Source organism: Arachis hypogaea, chromosome 3 (assembly GCF_003086295.3).
Source record: "Arachis hypogaea cultivar Tifrunner chromosome 3, arahy.Tifrunner.gnm2.J5K5, whole genome shotgun sequence".
Classification (NCBI taxonomy): Eukaryota; Viridiplantae; Streptophyta; class Magnoliopsida; order Fabales; family Fabaceae; genus Arachis; species Arachis hypogaea.
Genome location: NC_092038.1, coordinates 68,598,309 through 68,608,940, shown reverse-complemented (window position 1 = coordinate 68,608,940; position 10,632 = coordinate 68,598,309). Strand labels below are relative to the sequence as shown.

The 10,632-nt window shown below is 40.7% G+C and overlaps 1 non-coding gene across 1 annotated transcript; it reads right to left on the bottom strand.

The window, feature by feature from the left end:
- Positions 1-2,804: 2,804 nt before the first annotated feature.
- On the bottom strand, positions 2,805-2,912 carry LOC112793769 (small nucleolar RNA R71). Its single transcript, XR_003198465.1, has one exon. It is a non-coding gene; the product is annotated as a small nucleolar RNA R71 (small nucleolar RNA).
- Positions 2,913-10,632: the final 7,720 nt, after the last annotated feature.

The window sequence follows — 10,632 nt, the reverse complement described above, 5'->3', positions numbered from 1 at the left end:
TGATGCATAATCTCATGACGTGAGCTAGAGCTTTGATGCACTTTATTTGCTTAATTTCAGGACAAAGGAAGCAAGGAAGAACCACGTTAGTAGCCACGTTAATCTAATTAACGTGACCACTAACATGGAATGGGAATGAGCTTGTAACGTTAATGAGAAAGGTGGTCGACAATAACGCCTGCGAAACCATCTTAAACCCACGTTAATTGCCGTTAATTACATTAATGTGGTAGTTAATGTGGAGATAAAGGGAGCTCCAGCATTAGTGGTAAACGTGAACACCACTAATGCTACAAGGTGGCAATTGGCCACGTTAAGAGTCACGTTAACTTAGTTAACGTAAACTCTAACGTGGAAGGTAAGACAATGCCAACGTTAGTGACACTCACCTTTGTCACTAACGTTGGATCAAGCTAGCGTTACCCACGTTAGTCATAACGTTAAGACCACTAACGTGAAAGTTAACGTGGAGCTGAGATTGATGAGCCAACGTTAGTGACACTCACCTTTGTCACTAATGTTGGAGATGGCATTCACTACCACGTTATTGGCTACGTTAACCTAGTTAACGTGAACTCTAACGTGGAGAGGAGGGGCATTTGGAGCGCTAGTGACAAAGGCAAGTGTCACTAACGCTCTCGAAGATAGGCATGCCCACGTTAAGAAAGAGGGGCACACGGCAACGTTATTGGAAAATGTGATTCCCAATAACGCTTGCAAAGGATCATAAGGCAACATTAGTAGTCACGTTAGTGCCACTAACGTTGAAGTTAACATGGACTATATGAGGTTGGAACGTTAGTGAAAAAGGTGATTGCCACTAACGTTCTCGAACCCACATTCTCACTTAACGTTAACATCACTAACGCCCATGCCTAACTCACACTTTTCTGCAAGGTGAGCCTACTAAAGATTATAACTGCTTCAACTCAAGATCTAAGGCCCACATCCAAGACTCGAAGAACTCACTAGAATATCAAGATGAGTAGTATATATAGGAGTAGTTTTGAACTATAGAGAAGCTTGGCACTTTGGAGAACTACCCTCTGTATATTTACTTTTCTGCATTTTTCTAGCTAAGTATGTATTCTTTTCTGCCATTTCCCATTTCCAGAGCTATGAACAACTAAACCCCTTTCATTGGGTTAGGGACCTCTGTTGTAATTTGATGGATCAATTATAGTTTTCATTCTTCTTCTTCTTTCTTTTCTCTTGATTTACTAGAAAGCTTTCGATCTTAATTCAATTGGTTAGTTGTGTTGGAAAAGAAACTCTCCATAATTGGATCTCCTTTGAGCCTTAGAAAAGGGATGAGGAGATCATGCTAGAAATGCTTTCTCATGTTGGACCAAATTGGGGTCTGGGCAGATATAGTGACATGTAATCCTCCCAACACTTTGATTTGGAAATACATGTGGTATAATCAGTGACCACACTTTATCTCTTCTCATGAGCAATTAAATCAAGGAATTGGGCAATTGTTCAAGCTTAGAGAGATTGGGTTGACAAGGAATTGGAACCCAATCAGTTAAGATTGCCAAGGAGATCAATAGATGCTTTGATTGAGGAAGAGATGAAAATGAATTTGATCCGGAGAATACAACATCTCCTGAGCCCAATGAATTTCCCATCTCTGAATCTACCCATTCTCTTTACTTTTTGCCATTTATTTTCATGTTCATCTCCCCGATTCCCCATTTAAGATTATGCACTTTATTTCCTGTAATTTACTTTCCCACCATTGAATTTTCTGCAACATCAACTACACTCTGTTTAGCTCAACTAGCATATTCTTCCAACTAAATTCGTTTGACCAATCAATCCCTGTCGGATTCGACCTCACTCTATTGTGAGTTTTTACTTGACGACAATTCGGTATACTTGCCAAAGGAAAATTTGTTGAGAGACAAGTTTTCATGCATCAAGTTTATGGCGCCGTTGTCGGGGATTGATTTTGTATCAACAATGATTAAGTTGGAAGTTCACTAGATTGAGCATTTTTTTTGTTTGTATATTTTATTCAGTCATTTACCTTCAGTTTATTTAGTTTCTTCCTCACCTCCTATCCCCTCGTTATCTTCTTTTTCTTTGAATTTACTTACAATTCTGCTCACTAACCCACTAAGTGTTTGATAAATTGCACCACTCATACTAACAATCACTCTAACAAGAATAATCACTTCATTTTATCTCTTGCTGTGTGCTATGTTAGTTGTATGACAGGGAGAAGAGGCAGAGCTTCAACTTCCTTTGATTCAGAACCTAAGAGGACCCTCCATAGATCAAGGAGGGAAACAAGAGGGAACAGAATTGTTGGTGCTGAGGAAGAGGAAGAGTACTTTGAAACAAACATGGAAGAGAACTTGGAAAACAATCATGAAGGAGAAGCTCACAACCATGCCATAGAAGGCCCTGCAAATCATGCTGGGCAAGAGAGGAGAGTTCTAGGCTCTTACATCAATCCAAACTAAAAAAACTGTGGAAGTAGCATCCAAAAGCCCACCATACATGCCAACAACTTTGTACTAAAACCCCAGCTCATCACCCTTGTTCAGAACAACTGCTCATTTGGAGGAAGTGCCCAAGAAGATCCCAATCAGCATCTAACCACCTTCCTGAGAATATGTGACACTGTGAAGTCTAATGGAGTCCATCCGGATGTCTATAGGCTGCTTTTGTTCCCTTTTTCACTCAGGGACAAAGCATCCAAGTGGCTGGAATCCTTTCCGAAGGAGAACTTAACAAATTGGGAAGATGTGGTGAACAAATTTTTGGCAAGATTCTACCCTCCTCAGAGAATTAACAGACTGAGAGCTAAAGTGCAATCTTTCAGGCAACAAGATGGTGAAACTCTCTATGAGGCATGGGAGAGATTCAAGGACTTAACAAGAAGATGCCCACCGAACATGTTCAATGAGTGGGTTCAACTTCACATTTTCAATGAAGGTCTTTCTTATGAGTCAAAGAAGGCTATAGACCATTCATCAGAAGGATCTCTAAATAACAAGAAAACCATTGAAGAAGCCATAGATATCATTGAAACGGTAGCTGAGAGTGACTACTTCTATGCCTCTGAAAGAAGCAACACTCAAGGAGTAATAGAGCTGAACCACGTGGATGCATTGCTGGCTCAAAATAAGATGATCACCAAGCAGCTAGCAGATCTCACCAAGAAGGTGGAAGAAAACCAAGTTGCAGCAGTCATCACTTCATCACCAACTCAAGAAGGAGTGAATATAGGAGAAGAAGGTGACTGGGAACAAGCCAATTATGTTGGGAACTCACCCAGAAAAATCCATGATCCATACTCCAAAACTTACAATTCTGGATGGAGAAATCACACTAACTTTGGGTGGGGAAATCAACAAGACCAAAGCCAAGACCAGAGACGCTACAACCACAACTCCAATAATAATGTAAATCACCAATATCTCTCACACATATCCTATCAACAACCACCTAATCTTAACCCATCATCACTAACTGAGGATAGACTTTCCAAGATTGAGGCTCTACTTGAAGACATATGTAAAGAAGTCCAAGACAACAAGGTATTTAAGGATGAAGTGCAAGCTAATAACAAAAACCACGGGGAAACCATCAAGAGACTAGAATCCCAAGTAGGGTATTTATCTCAATAGTTTCCCAAACCCACTGATAGATTTTCCAGTGACACAGAGAAGAACCCCAGAAGAGAAACAAAGAAAGTAAGGTGGGAAGAATGCAAGATGATCACCACAAGTGATGAGATGAGTGTTGAGGAAGTGGACACACAAACAGAATACCTCTAAGACAGTCCAAAGGAAAATCATGAAGAAAGAAACTATGCACCCCAACCCACACTCAGGAAAAAGCTAAAGAAAAGGGAGATCCTGAACCCATATGAACCTTTTCCCCAAAGGCTCAAGGGTGGTGTAGCACGGAGAATGTATTCAAGGTTCCTCGACGTGTTTGCACCTCTTGATGTAAATATACCATTCATTAAGGCCCTCCAGCAAATGCCCTCCTACATCAAGTATATAAAGGAGCTACTAGCCAAAAAGAGTTCATTGAAGGGTGGACAAACAATAAAGATGAACAGGGAGTGCAGTGCTCTCATTCAAATAGAGCCACCTATAAAGAAGAAGGATCCAGTGAGTTTCTACATTCTATGTGCTATAGGAGAGACAATGATTGATAAGGGGCTCTGTGACCTGGGAGCAAGCATTAACTTAATGCCTCTGTCCCTCATGAAAAAGCTTCAAATCAATGAGCTAACACCCACAGACGTAATCATCAAACTGGTTGACAAAACCCAAAAATTGGCAATAGGAGTGGTTGAGAACGTGTTAGTAAAGGTTGGGAACTACTTCCTTTCCACAGACTTCGTTATCCTGGAAATGGAAGAGAATTCCAGTCACCCCATCATTATGGGAAGGCCATTCTTAGCCACAGCCAGAGCACTTATAGATGTGGAGCGAGGAGAGCTAGTATTGAGAATACATGATGAGCAGCTCACCTTCAATGTTTTCAAACCCTCACAAGAAGCAGATCATGATAACAAAAAGTCAGAGGAAGAGCACAAGAAAGAGCTGATGGAAGAGCCAAACAAGAGAGCACAAGCACCACACCACAGAACTCCTATGGTTAACAACCAATGTGATCAGAAGGAGCAACACCCAAGTGTAACCCAAAAGGAACCAGACCCACCAGAGTCATATGAGACAAGCAACAAAACTTTCCTCAAAGAGAAAACCACAAGTAGCAAAGTGACATCAAGGGACACAAGAAAAAAGGTCCCAAGGGGATGGAAAAACAAGAAGATTCCTACAGAAGATTTCTCTCCAGGAGATGAAGTGGTCTCTGCCTACTTTCCATCCATACCACCCCATCTCCCCACTATTCCATCTCAGCTACCTCCAGTATACACCATCAACAAAATCTTGTCCTTAGAACATGTGGAACTTCTTAACAAAGCCAATGAAAACAGGTTATTTGCAAGGGGGGAGGATTTGAAACACTACCAACCACCCTGACAAAGGCCAAACGTCAAGCTAATGATGCTAAAGAAGCGATTAATGGGAGGCAACCCATGTTCTACACACTCTCTCTTTAATCTCTAATAGTAGTAGTAAATCAAATTTTATGGATTCTAAATCAACTTCGACAACAATATAAGAATCCCCACATGCAGCATATAGTACATGATAAGTTTGGTGTTCAAGGCACACCAAGAGGGCTTGAACACACTCAATGGTATGAGATTCTTTTTGAGTCTTGTTACACCATATGATCACAAACAAGTTTGGTGTTACTAACGATTGCATGCATGGGAAATTGAGTGGTCGATTGATTTGTATTCATGAAAAGCATTTAGTTATTTGAAAAAGAAAAGAAAAAGATTTTAATAGTAGGTATTTCACACTTTAATTCTTCCCACCAAAAATTCAATTAACCATTTTGCATTCCTTTTGTCTTGTATAGGAAATCAAGAAGGGTATTGGTGGTACTTGATAGGAAAATCAAAGAAGGGAGATTCGGCCACTATACCAAGGAGACTACACACTTGTCTTCAAGGGGAGTATCTTTGGAAGTGTTACCATGCAACATTGGGAGTTGGATAGCCTTGGAGACCGAACCAAGACCCTCATAAAAGGGGTGATCCTCGTGCTCATCCAATGGCAAACACCAATTGTCCGTCATTAAAACAACACTATCAATCCACACCTTTCAAACACCCATCATCCCTCTATATAAATGATCCCCATTCTACAACCTCTCCGTACACACTTGTTATTCTCATTCATCTCCCTTCCTTCTCTTGAACACACACACTTCATCTTCCACCAAAAATTCCATACACACCCTCCTAGCCACATCTTGTAAGCTGCAAACATACCAACCATCACTCATGGCTTCATCTAGCTCTAAAAGGAGAAGAGGGAAGGAGCCTATGGAGCAGCCTCCTTCCGATGTCGGGAGATTCAAGACCGCCTTCCATGAGCTCCAATATGAACGGATCAAAAACAAAAAAATCTTACCAGAATTGACATTCCAGTTCAACGAGGATGAATGTCCAAAGATCAGAGAGAAGATTGCACAGAGGGGTTGGCAAAAGCTCACCAACCCAGAGACAAAGATAAATGGAAACCTCATCAAGGAGTTCTATGCAAATATGGCCAAAGAAGTCTGTATTTGGGCCCCCACCTTCAAAAGTTACATAAGAGGAACAGAGGTGGACTTCAGCCCCAATGCTAAAACAAGGACTCTTCAGCTGAATTCGCCACATTTCAACGAACTCAGTTATCAAGTAAGAATAAGCAATGCCCCAAACGAAAATGAACTTGAAGAAATCGTGAATGATATATGTGTTATGGGGTCTGATTGGGAAAGGTACTCAGACAAGAGGCTGCAGTTCATTAGGAGAGGAGAACTCATCCCGGAAGCCAAGGGATGGTTTGAGCTCATAAGGAGGTCTATCCTTCCAGCCGCAAATAATTCTGAGGTCAATATTGCTCGAGCTACCATGGTACATTGCTTCGTAAAGGGTGGAAGCATTAATGTGCAAGAAATTATAGCTGAAGGGATCCAAGATTCAGCCGAGAAGAATGATCCGGGTGCTAGACTTTGGTACCCCAGCACCATCCTGAGACTATGCATGAAAGCCAAGGTTGTATTCGAAGACAACAATCCACAATGGGTAAATCCTGGGAGGTTAGTCATGCTCCAACACATAAACTATGTGACACCCGCTCAACAGCAAAGGAGACCTCAGATAAGGAAAAGAACTGCACAAGAAGAGCCCCACCAAGAAGAACCTCACCAAGAAGAACCCAAACAAACAGGGTACCAGCAAGAATGACAATATGATCCAACCAATATAAATCTGTTTCACATCAGAAAAGCCATTGAGTATATGGCAAGTAGCTATATGGAGGGACAAGAACAACAACTACATGTCCAAGCTCAAAGGATGGATCGTCAAGAAGAACTACTCTCTAGTTGGATGGATCAACAAAGAGAGTGGCAGAAACAGCAAATGGAGTTGCAACAGGAGCATTACTCCCAGCTCACCCAAGCCATCAATCAAGTGTCCAAAAGGCAAGAGAGCCAGGACAAATGCCTTCAAGACCTCAACCAACGCCAGATAGCCCAGATGAAAGCATTCAACAAATTCAGTGTGCTCAACAAAGGAAGGCAACTACGTCAGGAAGAATTTAGCATAAACACTCAGGCCAAGTTAACTTATATGACTGGGCATATGCATAACTTGCACCCTGCCATTCCAAGTTATGAGGCAGTTTGCAAGGACTTAACAGAACAAGAAGAGGGAAAGGTGAAACAGCAAAAGGAAGCATTAAAGAACAAGATGGAGGATGTTGGTTTCTGGAAAAAGCTGATCGGGAAGCGCAAAGGAAATGGGGACTCAAGCAATCAAGGAGGACCCCAAGACAAAGGGACATAAGCATAGCAATAAGTGAAAGGTGGTGGAGTTCCCTCTTTGTTCTATCTTTTTCAAAGCTTTAAATAAGGAAAATCATGTATGAAAAAAACATGCTTCCATATTAGCTTAGGAATCTTCAATTATGCTTTAAAATTTTGTTGCTTAGGTCCATGCTCACTAGTCTAATGTCCCTAGTGTTCAAAGTCATCTTGCTTATATGTATACTTGTCCTTTAAACCAATCAAAAAGAAATTGTTAAGAAAAGAACAAGAGTGGAGTTATCTTGTAAAGTGAATTTTGAATGTTTGTGGTAGGGTGATTAATTAGCTAAGTTGGTTCACCAACAAGGTAGGAAGGCAACTATCTATCCTAAATCCTATGCTTGAAAGACATCCTATGAGACTAACCAAATAATGAAATCCCGATAAGAAAAGAGAAAGAGCAATAAAAGTGAAAAGAAAAGAAAAACAACGAAAAATAATGCTAGGCACCAAGGGTTTGAATATTGAGGCATGTGTCTGTGGTGTTCATGTGCAAAGGATATGCTTTGATGAATAAGCTCTTAGGGGTGCCTCATCACCTGGTAATTTGGGTTAACTAATATAGGATTATCAGCTGAAAATCCACTATCAAGAGCAACCTTTGCTAAAGAGCACATAGAAACCCAAAGAGGTGCTGGACACCAAGGTCTCAAGAAAGAAAAATAACAAACCGTGTGCCTGTGGTGTGTATGTATGGGGGAAAGAGACTTGAGGGAGTAAGTCCTTAGGGGTGTCTTAACACCTAGCACCTTGAACCAACTTGTTCGGGAGTGTTGGCTGAAAGCTTATCTTAAAGAGTCACCCTCTTACAGAGCACTTAGCCTAAAAAGAAATGCAATAAATCCTGGAAGGGAAAGGAGGATCAATAATTAGGAAGTCTCAAAGGATGCAATCAAACAAGTGTTCAAGGGCATGATAAAGGCCTGAAACCTAGTAAAGGAATGAACCTAAGTTGCTATGCATGAAACCCCATAAACCAGGAATTTTACTTTTATTTTGTTCATCTTGTCTCTTTCATTCATTCTTCTTATGTTTTAGTACTTGCTTAGGGACAAGCAAGCTTTAAGTTTGGTGTTGTGATGCCAGGGCATCTAGGCCAGTTTCACTGACCTTTTCTTTACTGTTTTAGGGTAGTTTCATGCATTTTCTTAGTTAATAAGGCAAGTTTTGGATGAAAATACACTTACACCTAGATTCAAGCAACTATTGTGAATTTTACATGATTTCATGGGGATTTTTGCAAGGATTGAATGACAAATTGATGATGCATAATCTCATGACTTGGGCTAGAGCTTTGATGCACTTTATTTGCTTGATTTCAGGACAAAGGAAGCAAGGAAGAACCACGTTAGTAGCCACGTTAATCTAATTACGTGACCACTAACGTGGAATGGGAATGAGCTTGCAACGTTATTGAGAAAGGTGGTCGACAATAACGCCTGCGAAGCCATTATAAACCCACGTTAATTGCCACGTTAATTACATTAACATGGTAGTTAATATGGAGATAAAGGGAGCTACAGCGTTAGTGGTAAACGTGAACACCACTAACACTACAAAGTGGCAATTGGCTACGTTAAGAGTCACGTTAACTTAGTTAACGTGAACTCTAACGTGGAAGGTAAGACAATGCCAACATTAGTGACACTCACCTTTGTCACTAACGTTGGATCAAGCTAGCATTGCCCATATTAGTGGTCACGTTAAGACCACTAACGTTAAAGATAACGTGGAGCTGAGATTGATGAGCCAACGTTAGTGACACTCACCTTTGTCACTAACGTTGGAGATCGAATTCACTACCACGTTAGTGGCCATGTTAACCTAGTTAACGTGAACTCTAACGTAGAGAGGAGGGTCATTTCGAGCGTTAGTGACAAAGGAAAGTGTCACTAACGCTCTCGAAGATAGGCATGCCCACGTTAAGAGTCACGTTAGTTATACTAACATGAACTCTAATGTGGGGAAAGAGGGGCACACGGCAACGTTATTGGAAAAGGTGATTCCCAATAACGCTTGCGAAGGATCATAAGGCAACGTTAGTGGTCACGTTAGTGCTACTAACGTTGAATTTAACGTGGACTATATGAGGTTGGAACGTTAGTGAAAAAGGTGATTGCCACTAACGTTCTCGAAACCACGTTCTCACTTAACGTTAACATCACTAACGCCCATGCCTAACTCACACTTTTCTGCAAGCTGAGCACACTAAAGATTATAACTTCTTCAACTCAAGATCTAAGGCCCGCATCCAAGACTCGAAGAACTCACTAGAAGATCAAGAAGAGTAGTATATATAGAAGTAGTTTTGAACTATAGAGAAGCTTGGCACTTTGGAGAACTACCCTCTGTATATTTACTTTTCTGCATTTTTCTAGCTAAGCATGTATTCTTTTTTGCCATTTCCCATTTCTAGAGCTATGAACCACTAAACCCCTTTCATTGGGTTTGGGAGCTCTGTTGTAATTTGATGGATCAATTATAGTTTTCATTCTTCTTCTTCTTTCTTTTCTCTTGATTTACTAGAAAGCTTTCGATCTTAATTTAATTGGTTAGTTGTGTTGGAAAAGAAACTCTCCATAATTAGATCTCTTTTGAGCCTTGGAAAAGGGATGAGGAGATCATGCTAGAAATGCTTTCTCATGTTGGACCAAATTGGGGTCTGGGCGGATATAGTGACATGTAATTCTCCCAACACTTTGACTACACTTCATCTCTTCTCATGAGCAATTAAATCAAGGAATTGGGCAATTGTTCAAGCTTAGAGAGATGGAGTTGCCAAGGAATTGGAACCCAATCACTTAAGATTGCCAAGGAGATCAATAGATGCTTTGATTGAAGAAGAGATGAAAATGAATTTGATCCAGAGAATACAACATCTCCTGAGCCCAATGAATTCCCCATCTCTAATCCTACCCATTCTCTTTACTTTCTGCCATTTATTTCCATGTTCATCTCTCCGATTCCCCATTTAAGATTCTGCACTTTATTTACTGTAATTTACTTTCCCGCAGTTTAATTTCCTGCAACATCAACTACATTCTGTTTAGCTCAACTAGCATATTCTTCCAACTAAAGTTGTTTGACCAATCAATCCCTGTGGGTTTCGACCTCACTCTATTGTGAGTTTTTACTTGACGACAATTCGGTATACTTGCCGAAGGAAAA